At 32.0% G+C, this 14,922-nt stretch overlaps 1 protein-coding gene across 5 annotated transcripts in view; it reads left to right on the top strand.

Annotated features, from left to right (window-relative positions):
- Positions 1 to 750: 750 nt before the first annotated feature.
- The window catches only part of LOC143229505 (uncharacterized), a 70,263-nt gene continuing 56,091 nt past the window's right edge, over positions 751 to 14,922 (top strand). For 2 of the 5 annotated variants that reach the window (XM_076461941.1, XM_076461937.1), the window contains exon 1: positions 751 to 1,300. The gene's annotated coding sequence lies outside the window, so the exon portion shown is untranslated. Of the gene's footprint in view, positions 1,301 to 1,514; positions 1,591 to 4,703; positions 4,727 to 14,922 lie in introns of all 5 variants that reach the window. The other 3 variants (XM_076461935.1, XM_076461938.1, XM_076461939.1) reach the window with 3 other exon arrangements.

Genomic DNA, 14,922 nt, shown 5'->3' with positions numbered 1-14,922 from the left:
ACTTTTTAATAAAATTAACTCTTATACATACCTATCAAACAAACATGCATTAAATGATAACGACCTACTAAAGAGATGAAACGTGTCTGTTAAAATTATTTAGAAAAAATGATGCCTATCAGAATTTGATGAGTTTTAGGTGGCATTCGAAGGTTCTATCTGTATTCACGAAGCTGAAGACAAAATCGAACTGAATTAACGGCAAGTTCCACAGTACAACTGAAAAAATGTATATTATCTTTATATCTCTTAAGCATATATATATTTGTTTTAAGTGGATTATAATTCATAAACGCAAAAAAAAAATATTTTTACAAGAAGATTTATAATGAAATAAACTATAATAAAAATTATGGTGGAATTGTTTTCACTTGTTTCCTATAGTATTTTTTTAATTTAGTAGACATTTCAAAGCGTTTATTATATTGCACTTTAAATGTTTATTGTATTATTTTTTTACTAAAGAGATTTTCCCTTAGTCACCTTAGAGAATTTTCTAGGATTTTATGACGATTTAAAGGTCGTTTGAATGACCGGGAAGAGCATTTATTTTTCAACGTCCTCATTCGATAAAGTACTGGGTTAGTTCATTTCTTGTAGACATTCCCTGACGTGGGCGTACATGGACAGAGGTCTTGGACAGTTTGATTATGCAACGAAGCACCGAAATAGCGTTGCTATATATAGCTAGCATCCGTGGTCTATGTGTAAAGAGGGATGATGTGTACCTGTTTCAGCTTCTCCCTTCCCAGGAAGAGAGGGCGGCGTTCTTTGTCCCCATGTTGGGTTCATATCTCACTCGTGTGAGAGCCGATCGACTTTAATCAAACAACAGTTGTTCGTATCAAAAGTATAAAGAACCTCGGGTCGGGAGTTTTCGAATGTGAGTCGCAGAAAATAAGACACCGTGCATTATATCACTGCATTTTTGAATCCCTTGAAGAAAAACAAAACAAAAACTGTCGCTCTCTGTGGTAGTCTTACGTCATTAGCACGTCAATGTCACTTGGAAGCGTGTGCCTGTTTTTACATCCTAACATCTTTATAATACTTGAAATTTAATACCCAGAAATCTTTGCGATAATAGTACGTAATATGCAAACGAAAAATAGTTTTTTTTTCGTGCTGCCTTCTATTTCAGGAAAACTTTTAGGCGAGTACGAAAAGCATACTTGTATTCTCAATTAGAGACAAGCGTAAACTGACATTTGATGATCTAATTCTCTTGTACTTTATCTCACGGAAATTGAACACGAACGAACGAAATTGTCATTAAGAAAATGGAGGAAGAAATAAAAAGGTGAGGTCTGGTTTATCAAACTCTTACTTGTTAGTCTTAAAGAATAGCACATTCATGTATCTGCATCACTTTGGGGCATCTGTATATCTGTGCATATAACGTTTTGATAACACTTTCTCATAACAGTTTCAAGTTTACGTGGCGCACCTTCATAAATCATTGTTTCTATAATTCATTGTTCAGGTATGATAGATAACAAACTATTTGCTCACAGCCCCAGCCTTACCAACCCGAAAACTGTTTTATAAGTGGCAGTTTGTAAAAATTCGTCTCTGAGAAGATCAAATCATGTAAGTAGATCCGTCTTAAGTTATTAGTGCTCCAAAAATAACCTTTTTATTGGTTCTCAATTTATTGTGATTTTAAAACTTCGATTTGTTTTAAAGATTCCTTAGGAACCTATATAGTCTATACAGGCTTGTTTGTAATGTTTTTAAAAAAGATATTTACTTGTCATCGTGAACTTTTTAATTATAGAGTACGAAGCGTGAATGAAAGAGATCAAGTATCTTAATTTAAATTTTCATTCTTTCCTACGGAAAAAAAAAACTATATCACTAATTTGTATTTAAAGACGGCTGTTAGAATCGTAGCTCTACGAGATTTATAGTGATACTTTCTGTGGAGAGATTAGATTTGGTAAGAAAATATAGGAGAAAGAAATATAAATTAAGTAGGAAATTCTACACTTTTAAACAACGCTGCGTTATATTAATGGCCAGGTGAATGGGTCACTTGACTCGCAATTTGAGGGTTCGAATCCCCATCCTACTAGACATACTCTTCGTTTGTGATTGTCGATTCCACTTCTCTTTAGTAAAAAATTGGTTCAAGAGTTGGCGGTAGGTTATATGACTAGCTGCCTTCTTTCTAGTCTTTCACTGCTGAATTAGGAATAGCTAGCAGAGATAACCTTCGTGTAGCTTTGCGCAAAACTCCTAACAAAACCCAAACCTTTGCCATCATATACGGTAATTAAAATGTATGAATACCATATATTTGGAGAGAAGTTTGTTGTACGTTGGGGAATCTGGTGAAGGAGTCTAAGAGAGCTGGAGAGATGTTTTTGTTTAAACTGTTTTCTAGCTAAATATCAAGTTATTATCGCATATATACAAACACTCGCTTGTATATAACCTTCAATAATCTTACATTGAAAAATGATTTATACCAGGAATAACATTAATGGCCACCACCTCAGTTTTACTGTTTAATACATTTTATGTTAAACTGTTTCTTGCTTATTGTTTATCGTTAAATATTGTAATTTAGTTAACATGATTGGGAATGTGTTTAAAATAAAATTACCTAGCACATAAACATTATCTTTACATAAAATACAGGTTTAATTTACAGGTAATACAAATACATGAAGTGAAAGATAAAATATTACAATAAACATTCTTTTATCACGAAAAAATATTACTACGTTCATCTTGAAGTAAACAGTCAATCCATTTTCTTTAAAAAGCTACCGTTTTTCTACAGAGTAGTAACTTTGACTTGTAGCAACCAAATATTACTTTTCTAGATAACTGTACTATTTTAATAGAACTACACATTATAATACTAAACATAATGATGCCTTTCTTTGTGAATAAAAGGTTGTTTATTTCTGCCTTTGTGGAAGTAAAGTATTATTACATTTCAATATTACCTCCAAATAAAATATTATTATTTCAATAATCCCGGAAAACAGTCTTAACCTTGAGTAAAAAGGTTATTCGTTTTTATCGTGGAGAAAGAGGTTATTACTATTCTATGTAAATATATGTTGATAATAAATGTTACCACATGCTCACATAATTATACTAGAATATTTTCACATTACTTTAAAACAGGTTTGTGAGAACAAAAACAAATATATACAAAGGCTTCCTGCGAACATTAGACCTAAAAAGCACCAGTTTTAGAGACAAACTGTAGAATCGTTCTTACGTTAAAAAATGAGTTGTTTGCATATGAAGATTTATTGAGAAAACTCAAAGGACAGTGATCATTGACATTATTAATCTGATAATTCATATAACTAATTAGTTCATTCTCCCATTCATCTCGTTATTTTTCACCCACTAACCTTGTAAGTAGGTTAGGACGGAAATTTATTATTTGTTCTTATATTATATTTGTAATTGTGGTATAAATTGATTTTTAGACAGCTCAGTACTAATATAAAGATGGTACAGTTACAAAGTTCATTTTTGATCAGTTGATGTTGGAAACACAAAACGTTTGGTCAATAAAAGCGTGCTTGATTTAAGTAAAATTTAACATGAGATTTATATGCAAAAAACGTAAAAAAACACAGTCTCTACACAGTCTCAAAGTCGGTTAACAAGAAAAATCTACTTAAGATCTGACGTCACAACATTCTGCTGTGGTAATGTTATAATTTAATGCTAAATGATAGGAATAGTCTCAATTTACCAAAAAATGCAGCATAACAATGCTACCATATGTTTCTTAAGCATGTTTTGTGGTGACGTTATAACCTAATGCCAAATAAAAAGTAATACGTACATACCAAAATATACAACACCGAAATGGAATCATACGTTTCCAGAGTGATGACAAGTCATGAGCATGCTCTGAGGCGACGTCATAGCCTAATGCTGAATGACACAATTAATTTGGACATGCCAAAATATGCAACGAAAATGCGACCAGATGTTTTAATAGTAACAACAAGCTATGAGCATGCTTTCTGTGACGTCACAGTTGAATGACAAATGATAAAAGTAATATCCACAAACCAGAAGTTACAACAAAAATACGACCAAATGTTTTCATAGTAGCATCAGTGGTAAGCATGCTCTGCGGTGACGTCATAACTTAACGTCAAACGACAAAACGAGCATATACATCCGAAAAAAATGGTAATACCAAAATATTTTCAGACGTTTCACAGTAACAATAATTTTATACCAGAAGAAGATTTCAAATATGAGATAACCGCGAGGTATCTTCCTCTGATTTATATGGAGAAACATAATTTATTTTAACACTTACTGCTGACCAGATAAGTACAAAACTTACATATTAAATGTGATAATAATGTATATGTTTTCTAAAGATTGAAACGTTGCACTATACTTTATTTTAATTAAATTTTTAATACTCGTGCCAGTCGTCTTAACAGTACATTTTTATTTCACGTCCACTTCTTGTCATCATAATGTAAATGTTTGCTTATAAAGTGTTAAATCAGTATTACAAGTCTTAGTGTTTGAACCAAACTGATATTATATATGATAATATCTAACTATGCTTCCTTCTTTGGCAGTAATAATTTGTAAAAGTCTAACTTTTGTCAGTAAAAATCGTATCAAACCCTCAGAAATTACAAAAAAACAAAAAAACAATTTTTTAAAAGTATATTGAATATTGTTTCTTTTTCACATAGTGTTGAAATACCACAGTAACAAGGTAAGATGGCTTATCGTATAATTTTGAATTAACTAAAATAAACCATTTTTTAAGCACAGTTAAATACAACTAACATTTTTTGTTGTTTACTGGATTGTCTTTTGCTGTGTCTATTTAGCCTTGGATTTAAATTAACAATTTATGCAAAAAAAGTAATTTATAGCCGTTTACGAAAGTGTACGTCAATAAATGAAAATATTTTCTTTTTGGGGGGTTTGAAAGAACGAGTTCTGTTTTCATAACGGTAACGGGTGGCTAGTATAATTATTTATAAACAAACTTCGGTTTAGTTCTGTTTTCTTTCGTTTCTGACGATTAACACTTGCCGTGCCTAAAAACTGTTCACGTTGCCATAGCAGCCGTGACGTCATCAAGCTTAAATACGAGAAGAATTACAATTTTATTTTGCTTTGTTTGTTTGTTTTGGAATTTCGCACAAAGCTACTCGAGAGCTATCTGTGTTAGCCGTCCCTAATTTAGCAGTGTAAGACTAGAGGGAAGGCAGCTAGTCATCACCACCCACCGCCAACTCTTTTACCAACGCATAGTGGGATTGACCGTCACATTATACGCCCCCCCGGCTGGGAGGGCGAGCATGTTTAGCGTGACGCGGGCGCGAACCCGCGACCCTCAGATTACGAGTCGCACGCCTTACGCGCTTGGCCATTTCAGGCCATTACAATTTTATTAAGGAATGAAGATCATTGTTAAGGTAACGTGTCGAAACCATCCGCCAAGACTTCCCATTAAAGTAGAGATCCGTTTTCGAAGTAAATTTCCTGACTGAATAAATCTCTGTAGGAACACTTAGCAAAATAATTTATTCTCATTCGTATCACGAACTGAAATTTTTAAAAAATAAATAAATTAAATTAACATATTTAAAGGAAAAAATCTCCTGAATTAGTGTTTCTCTAACATTGAAAATATGTTCGATTCTAAATTAACTTTGGAAATTATTCATAGCTTTAATAGGAAATATATTGCTTGTAGCATTAAACGATCATGAGTTCTCAAACATTTGTAATGCTTAATAAACGTGTATATTTAAATGGTGAGAATATTAAGGGGCTCTTATTTTGACACATCAAATATGTGTAATATCTAAACTGTGTTTAGCACTTGAAACATATGGGTCTCTTCTAAGTTGTTAAACGTTAGTTACGTCTACTGTGCGTTTTATAAAGTAAGTACAATTTGTTTTCAATTGTTAAATATTTGTAATACTTGATGTGTATACAAATGATGAAAGTGAAGTTCTCTTGCTTTTGTTCTATTAAGTCTGTGTGATATCTAAGATTTATTTAAGCAAGGAAGCTTCTTTTGATTTTGTTAGTCAATGTTTTCAATCTCTAATGTACATTGAAAAGACAAAGATTAAGAGGTCTATTACTTTTAATGCATTATTAAAATATGTAATTTAGTGTATGATATAACAGTAACAATGAAGGTTGCCTTGTTTTGAATTACAGATATGTGTAATGTCTAATGTATATTCAGGGTGGGAAAAGTAGGCATCGCTTTATATTTCGAGTGTAAAATAAATGTAATAGTTAAGGTATATTGAAGCACAGTAAAAAAAAATGGTTTTCTAGCTATTGGATTATTAAATATTTGTATTATATAATATAAGTTCACGTACTGGAAGGTAAGTGTACTTTTCTTGAGTTGTTAATGGCCTGTAATATCCGACACATATTCTGACGTTGAAAAGCAACATTGTTTTTTTGTTTTAATTATTTTTAAGAAACACTAATTAGGTAGTTAAAATGTAATGCGCTCTTTTTTGAATTGTTAAGTATGTGTAATATTTAATATATATTAAGCAGACAACAAGTTAATAATTTCTTACTTTTGACGTATTACGGAGGTTGAGTATGCTATTTTAAAACGATTGTGGAGCCTCACCACGTCGTTACAGTCCATATCGCTACGTTCTGTCTCGCTCTATCTGACTCTCATCAGGCAATAATTAATGTATAGCAATATATATGCATATATATAACTATTCAAATACAGTTTAATTGCATTTATCTCATTTCTCTCTGTTAACAAGATTCTACTACACTTTGTGTCTGTGATATTATGTAGGGTTGAGGCAGGTGCCTTCCCTACTAGCTTGTTTGCATTATTTTTAGAGTAGTGATAGCTAATATCAATTTTCACTATCAGAGTAATATACACAAATAAAGGAAAAATAGCTTTTCAAGAAAGGGGTCTCTAATTTTGGAATTATTAAATGTAATATCAAAAATACATTAATGCGATGAGTAATAAAGGTCTGTTGGTTTTAAATTATTTAATGTGGTATAGCCTTATGTATATTAAGAAGTGTAAGTAGTAAAGCACTTAATATAAATTAAGCTTATGTATATTAAAGCAGTGAGAAGTAAAATTTTCCTAGTTTCAACTTACATAATTTATTAATACGAATCAGGCTTATGTATATTAAAGAAATAAGCAGTAAAGGCCTCTTGTATTTATCTTATTCGATGTGTAATCTCCGCTTCTATATTATAGCAGTGTAAATAAATATCTCCAAGTTCTGAATAATTAAATTCTGGTAATAGTTAATGTATATTTAGGAGGTAAGAAATAGAGTTCCTTTAATTTTGAATTTCTACTTACATGTACTATATAATATATACTCATGCAATTGAAGTTGAACATGTTTGTTTCTTATTTGACAATAACGTGTAATGTTTAATAGGTGTTGAAAAGTAAGGATTTCCTGCTTTTGACATATGAAGTAGACATAGGAGTAATAACAAATGTGTGTTCAGGAGTGAAAAGTATAAGTGTTTGTTGAGAACCTGTTAAATGTTTATAAACTCTAACATATTTATCATTAATATTTAGTCTAAGCAAGTCAATATTGGTCATAACTGAAAATTAAATCAGTAACTGATATATCTAATTTGTATATTGTTGTTACTTATAATGATTAGAATGCATCGATTCATCAGTTATTTATTTTCGTTGTTAGCGATATTTTCGGCCATAATTCAATTACTACCTCATGTTGTTCGATCAACTTAAGAGATAATACAATGCATACTTCTTGTTTTTCGATCAGCTTAGAGATATAAAGTTAACCCTAAATCTATATACTTATCTAGCAATGCAAATTAATCCTTACAAAAAATTATATCCTAACAAGGGAGAATTAATGAAAATAAACAAATATTTATCGTTGTAACCATTACTGTTAATGAAACTAGCATTAAAGAAAGAATAGAAATAGCTTATTTACGAAAAATATCAGAAAATAAATGCTTGCTTCATACAATATCAACAATTCCATGTTCTTTGTAAATCTTACGTTTCCTTGAGATCGTATGTTTTGTTTTGTTTTATTCTGCCTCTTTCCAGATTCTAACTTTTGTCCTTAATTTTGAAATCTGCATTGCTTTCAGCTAACCAAGTTTACATGGCTATTGTCATTGTATAATATCTATTATTAATCACAGAAAAACGTTTTATTTGTAATATAACTAGTGAGTATGTTGTTAGAAAATGTGGTTACAAATTAGGATATTTCCTTGGAGGCATTTCTTAACCATGAGTCATTTAGATCACGTGGATGAGAACGGTTACACGTACGATTATCACCATAAGAAACATTTATACTACGATGTATTCTATTATTAATTTGAGTACTGGGGTCCGTTAACATAGTAAAAAATAAATACATTTTCTTGATGGCTTATTTAAGATAAGTAATAACTAAAGTACAATAAAGTGCTAAGAAGTAACGTTACCTCTATGTTGATTTATTATATATACCCAATATCTAAGAAACGTTGAGATAGTGATATCTTTAAGTGTTTTTAACTGCAAAACATTTTAATAGCTTCACTATGTCATGATATGAAAGTCTCTTTCTGTAAAGGTGTTAGATATATGTAATATTTTATTACATTTAGCAAGAAAAATATCAGGAGTCTCGTACGTTTAATTAATTAGCTTATGTATAACAATAACAAATATTGTGGTGGTAGGTAATATGGATCTCCTTCATCTGTCTTATTAATTACGTGTAATAAATGATGCATGCATCGACTATGAAAGTAAAGAAATACTTTCTTGTGAGTTATTAAATGCTTGCAAAATCTAATATGTCTACAGACGGTAACAGTAACGGTTTCTTGCTTTTGACTTATGAAGTATATGTAATTATTTAATGTTTATTGAAGCAGCCTAACGCCATGGTTTCTTGTTTTGAAGTTTGATAATGTTTCTAATAACTAATGTGTATCTAGGCAGGAAGAATTAGTTGCTGTTTTGTTTTTGATATGTTAAAAATGTGTAATATCTAATGCATATTGAGGCACTAGGAAATTAGGTGTTTTTTTCAATTATTAAATATTAGTAATATGTGATGTATGTTCTAGTAGAGAAAAGTATGAGTTTCTTACTGACTCGGTTATGTTTAATAAGGGGAAAATTAATTGTTTATGAGTTATCTTGTGCTTGTATTATGTAGTGTATAACTCTGATGCTGGAAAAAGAAGGGTCTCTAGCTTTGAAATTAGTAAATGTAATAGATAATATATACTAAATCATTGACTAGTAAAGGTCTCTTTGTTTTAACTTAATATGGATTAACATCGTTTATATTAAGGTTGTGAGTAATAAAGGTCTTTCAGCTTTACCTTACTTTTGTAAGAAACTATAAAACAAAACTCACTAATTTAAAAGGTATATATTTGTAGTACTTAGCATTTCTTTGAAAAACAACAACAATATAGTTGGAAATTTGCGTGGGTTTTGTTATAGCAAAGTCACATCGGGTTATCTACTTAGTCCACCGAGGGAAATCGAACCCCTTATTTTAAGCTTGTAAGTCTGTAGATTTACCACTGTACCTGCACGTTTTTAGCATTAAATGGTTTTAATAGTAGATAGAGACTTGAAAATCTTGTTATTTTATAGCAGGATATTTGGCGGAGTTCTTAAATGTCTGTTCTGATAAATTACTTAAATTTACATGACAAAATCCGAAGATTTAAGAATGAAAAATCTCTACATTTGTTTGAAATTGAAGGGTGAAGTTGGCTATAAATTATTATACTAAAATATCTGAATTACTTTTTATATAATTAATTGCTTAAAAATAATTATTGTAAAATAATGAGATAGCCACAAAGAAATTCATTCATATATTATAGTGAAATATAAGCTACTTTTTAAAACATCTGCTCGAAATAAAATAACTGATAAAAGACCTCTAATGGCTGCTGATTTTGAAAATGAAAATATATTTTGAAAATCTTTGTTTGGAGAAAATTCGATTTTCAGTCACTCAGCGCTTTTTGTTCTTCCTTTAATTTGTTGATGTCTTTTAGAGGTACTAACACTGTGTGGAAAGTTCTTAAAACAAAACTAAGAAAAACGTTTGGTTTAAACCGCCTGTTATGTAACATGTTAGTTTTTTAGGCTTATACGCAAAATTTACTACCCACGTTTAGTCCTTTTAAGCTTCAATGATACGTTTTAAATAAGATTGATTGGGAATGCCCAAAATGCACTCAGTGATTGACTATTTCTAGATGCTTACGGTTTGGCTGTAGAGGGAAAAAGTAATTGGAAAATATTGAAACTCAACATATGAGGTAATGGTTTGGCAAACTACAGTAATTTCACATAACTGTAATTATCCTGTATTCAGGTCTTGCTCATGAAATAGATTACATTGAAAAGTGCTCCCTAGTGAACTAATTTCCATATATTCTGTGGTTTTACCCACTTATATCTATTCAAGCAGTTGTCACCATTAATACTTCTCCCTGTAAATAAATGAGAGGTAATCACACAGTTACTAATTCTAAACTTCAAAAGTGTTTATAATTTTAAAATGATGAAACCTGTACTCTCAGTAAAAACGTTGAAAATTATTTAATTTTGTTATGGAAACACTAATTATAGGTAATTTTCTTATGAAAACTATAAAAGAAAACTCATTAATTTAAGATGTCAAACATCAGGTAGATTTGTTTGTTTTTGATATTTTTATTCGGTTTCGGTTATTATTTGCGTTTCGATTCAGCCGCACCGCTGATATCCAAATAAAAAAGATGAATTTCACTTATAAGCAAATACAAAGATCTGTGTGAGTCAGGTGCTCATGAATGTGAATAAATTGAGAACATTAGATTTTGCCTTTAACTAGTCTCATCCGATCAGAAAAAACCTTCACTAGAATAAAACAAACACAAAAAGCAGTTCAGATAATGAAGTTAAGACTCGGGGTTTCACTGACTAAAGTTTGTTATCAGTAATTTAGTTGAACGTGAAGTCTTACCATCGATGTTACGAACAAAAAACTTCAGTGAAAGCACAAAAGAAGGATTTATCCTTAAACTACCTTTCTGAATACGGAAAAACTGCTGTCAGAATCTCGAAATCTATCATGTACCATTCAACACTGCTTATTGGTCACTATCAACATAGTTCTCAGCTAAAACATTGAATTTAATGAAGGCTTCCCAGAGATTTTTAATAAAAGTGCTTTACTTATGGTATTAATACAAATACATATATGGAACTGAAGTTTTTCTAATAGCTTGTATTTGAAATTCTGTGATCTTAACGAGTATTACTTCATCGTAACAAGTCCGGCATAGCCAGGTGGGTTAAGGCGTGCGACTTGTAATCTGAGGGTCGCGGGTTCGAATCTCCATCGCAAAAATCATACTCGCCCTTTCAGCCGTGGGGGCAATATAAAGTAACGGTCAATCCCACTATTCGTTGGTAAAAGAGTAGCCCAAGAGTTGGAGGTGGATGGTGATGATTAGCTGCCTTCCCTCTAGTCTTACACTGCTAAATTAGGGACGGCTAGCCCAGATAGACCTCGTGTAGCTTTGCGCGAAATCTAAACAAAACAATCATAGTTACAGTGCGATTATTTCTATTCTAATATGTATGCGCAAATCTGGGCCGTATACTTTATGAAACATACTGGCTGAACTGCCAGCTTAGAAACTCTTAAGGTTCAGTTATAACCATTCGTACTATAGTTTCAAATGTTGATCTTATAGAGGACACCCGCCGCCTGTGTTCTTGACTGAATAGTGTGGTTGACTTTTATAACGCAATCCCAAATGAAATTTCGAAGCCAGTTCAATGGTATATTTCAAGATCGAATCTTAGATTTCCCAATCAACAGCCTGGTGGACTAATCATTAGGCCATACTCGGCCCATTTTGAAACTGCAACATCCTGTAATTTGAAATCAAACGAGTTTTAAATGACAGCGATCGCCATCTGATCTGGTCTGACATTTAAAATTGCGCAAATATTTCAGAGGGCATTCAATCAGTAACATCAGTTATGAGATTGACTTCTACTTTTATAACGTTGCCAAAGCTGAAAGTGTGAAGCATGTTCAATAGCGTATCACGAGTTCGGAGCTTGGATATACGGAGACGCAGTCAAGCACGATAATTACTTGGTCACGACTAGCCTTAGAGTTATATACTTCTTTTCGAAGTTTTATTTTACTTCACTAGAAATATAGGCTAGTTTCATACAATGAGGCAATATGTTACGTATCATAATTTGAAATAGCATGAAAATGAGTTAAGTAATAATTTAAATTTATAAGTTAATTAAATTATCAAATTTATGATTTTGCCAACAAGATTGATAAACACAGTTTCTGTTTTAATACAAATATATTTTCATATACAAACAATAATACAATTTATAATAACGGTTATTACAGTAATGATTTTATATACAAAAGTTTTGCAAGCTTATAAACAATATTGAGTCTTCCTTGATATCCTATCGAGGGTTCACGATGAGTGAATGAATTTTGAGTTGAAATCGATATAATTCAGTTAACGGGGAGCTAGTTAGCTTGCTTGTTTGCTTGTTTATGAATTTCGCGCAAAGCTACTCGAGGGCTATCTGCGCTAGACGTTCCTGATTTAGCAGTGTAAGACGAGAGAGAAGGCAACTAATCATCACCACCCACCGCCAACTCTTGGGCTACTCGTTTACCAACGAATAGTGGGATTGACCGTTACATTATAACGCCCCCACTGCTGGGAGGGCGAGCATGTTTGGTGCGACGGGGATTCGAACCCGCGACCCTCAGATTACGAGTCGAACGCCTTAACACGCTTGGTCAAGCCGGGCCCGAGCTAGTTAGCTCTTCACTGATTACACATGAAATTTTCACTGCTGAAGTTATACGATGTCTTAGTAAAAATACTTACGTCCGATGTGAATTCGCTGAAGTTAAACTGTTTGTAATGTTCTAAACCTATAAACATTCCTGGTCAAATATCTGAAGTTCTCGATTAATAAGCGTTAATCACAGTTGTAGCTTTTGAGGTTTACAGAATACCAACTGTAGGAAACCGGTAATATACTGTCTCTTAATACGTTGCGTTGGTCACTTTTATAGGCTTGAGAGGATTGTTTCTAGGAGTTCCAGCCTGCACAACAATATAAAAGATACACTAGTGTTTACGTACACACATATATTGTTTCTTACATTCGAGAATCTTCTACAACTTTAGTGAATAGACGGGATTTCGCAATGCAGATTTAAGAGTATAAATTGCATACCTTTCTAAATATCTATTTAAGTGAAGAAACGTCAATATTAAAATAGATATATAATGGTAAATCCGTCATAACTGATAACTACAAAAGTAATACAACTAATAAGAATGCAGACACAAAGTAGTGATAGACCAAAATATAGTACAGAAACTATTATATCGTTAAAAATAAGATAGAAGTTTGAATATGATTAATGCTTTGGCCAAATGACTTCCGAAACGATAACCACATTTTCTACATAATATATAGAGAGACATTTAAATTATTTTTGCACTTTTTAATAATTACAATAGACTTTCATCATCACTGATGATCGGATAGGCGATGAGTTTATTCAAAATGAACATTAAAATAATTTCAAATGTACGATTAAACGACTGACTTGCTGTAAATGGAACGAAATTTCATTTCAACTGAATATGTCGCTGTTGTACTTCTTATAGATAAACCAATGCCTCTTAATGGCTTTGACGTAAATCCGAGGGCTTATGTCGCTAAATTATTGAAACTCGGTTTATAATGATGTAAGTCCACAGACATACTGCTGTGCCAGTGTAGGGGGACAACACAAAAGTTCATTGCGTAGCTTTGATAAACAAACAAGATAAAAGGGTAATTAAGAAACAATATGTGTATAACATACTGTGTGGCCTGTCTTACTCTATTTTATTAATAGCATCTATAAGGGCTCGGCATGGCCAGGTTGTTAAGGCGTTCGACTCGTAATCTGAGGGTCAGGGGTTCGAATCTCCGTCACACCAAACATGCTCGCCCTTTCAGCCGTGGGGGTGTTATGAAGTTTCGATCAATCCCATTATTCGTTGGTGAAAGAGTAGCCCAAGAGGTGGGTGGTGATGACTAGCTGCCATCCCTCTAGTCTTACACTGCTAAATTAGGGATGGCTAGCGCAGATAGCCCTCGTTTAGCTTTACACGAAATTTAAAACAAACCAAACCAAGCATGTATAAAGTTCTATAAAAATATTAAAATTCATAGTCTTAATATTATTTACATTTAAAAAAAACGCCGGCTACGAACACGTGATAAATAGCTTGGATATCACTACTATTGAATAGAACGTCCATTCCAAGCAAATTATAAAATTTGCTATCTTTAAAACTCGTCTTATAGATATGTTTACAATTTTTTCGTATACTTCATCTGAATACAATGTGCATCATATTTCAGGTTTTTATTAGCGAAATTTTTAAATATTTTTGTACAATTTATGTATATAGAGCTTTGTATTTAAAAAAGAGAACTGACACAACTCGGAACAATACGTCTTTTTAATTGAATTTTTTTTGTCATATATCCATGATGAAATAAAAGTGAAAATGGGCGCCACCTGCCTTGCACAAATAGCAGAACAAAATACAAAACTAGAATTAATTTGAGAAATTAGTGATGTTCTTGTATCACCATTCTATCGCGTCCCAAATATACTGAACATCTTATAGAGAAACGTTAAATTAAATTGGGGCATTTCAGATTTATATAAGTGAATAAGGATGAGAAATGTTTGAGATATACACTCTTTACTGTGTTTTCTGAACTGTAATGGAAAAAATAAATCGAAACGTTGTTTTTAATCATTTTAACCATTTATTTTTGTAATT

Source organism: Tachypleus tridentatus, chromosome 10 (assembly GCF_004210375.1).
Source record: "Tachypleus tridentatus isolate NWPU-2018 chromosome 10, ASM421037v1, whole genome shotgun sequence".
Taxonomy (NCBI): Eukaryota; Metazoa; Arthropoda; class Merostomata; order Xiphosura; family Limulidae; genus Tachypleus; species Tachypleus tridentatus.
This window is presented reverse-complemented; position numbering and strand designations above follow the sequence as displayed.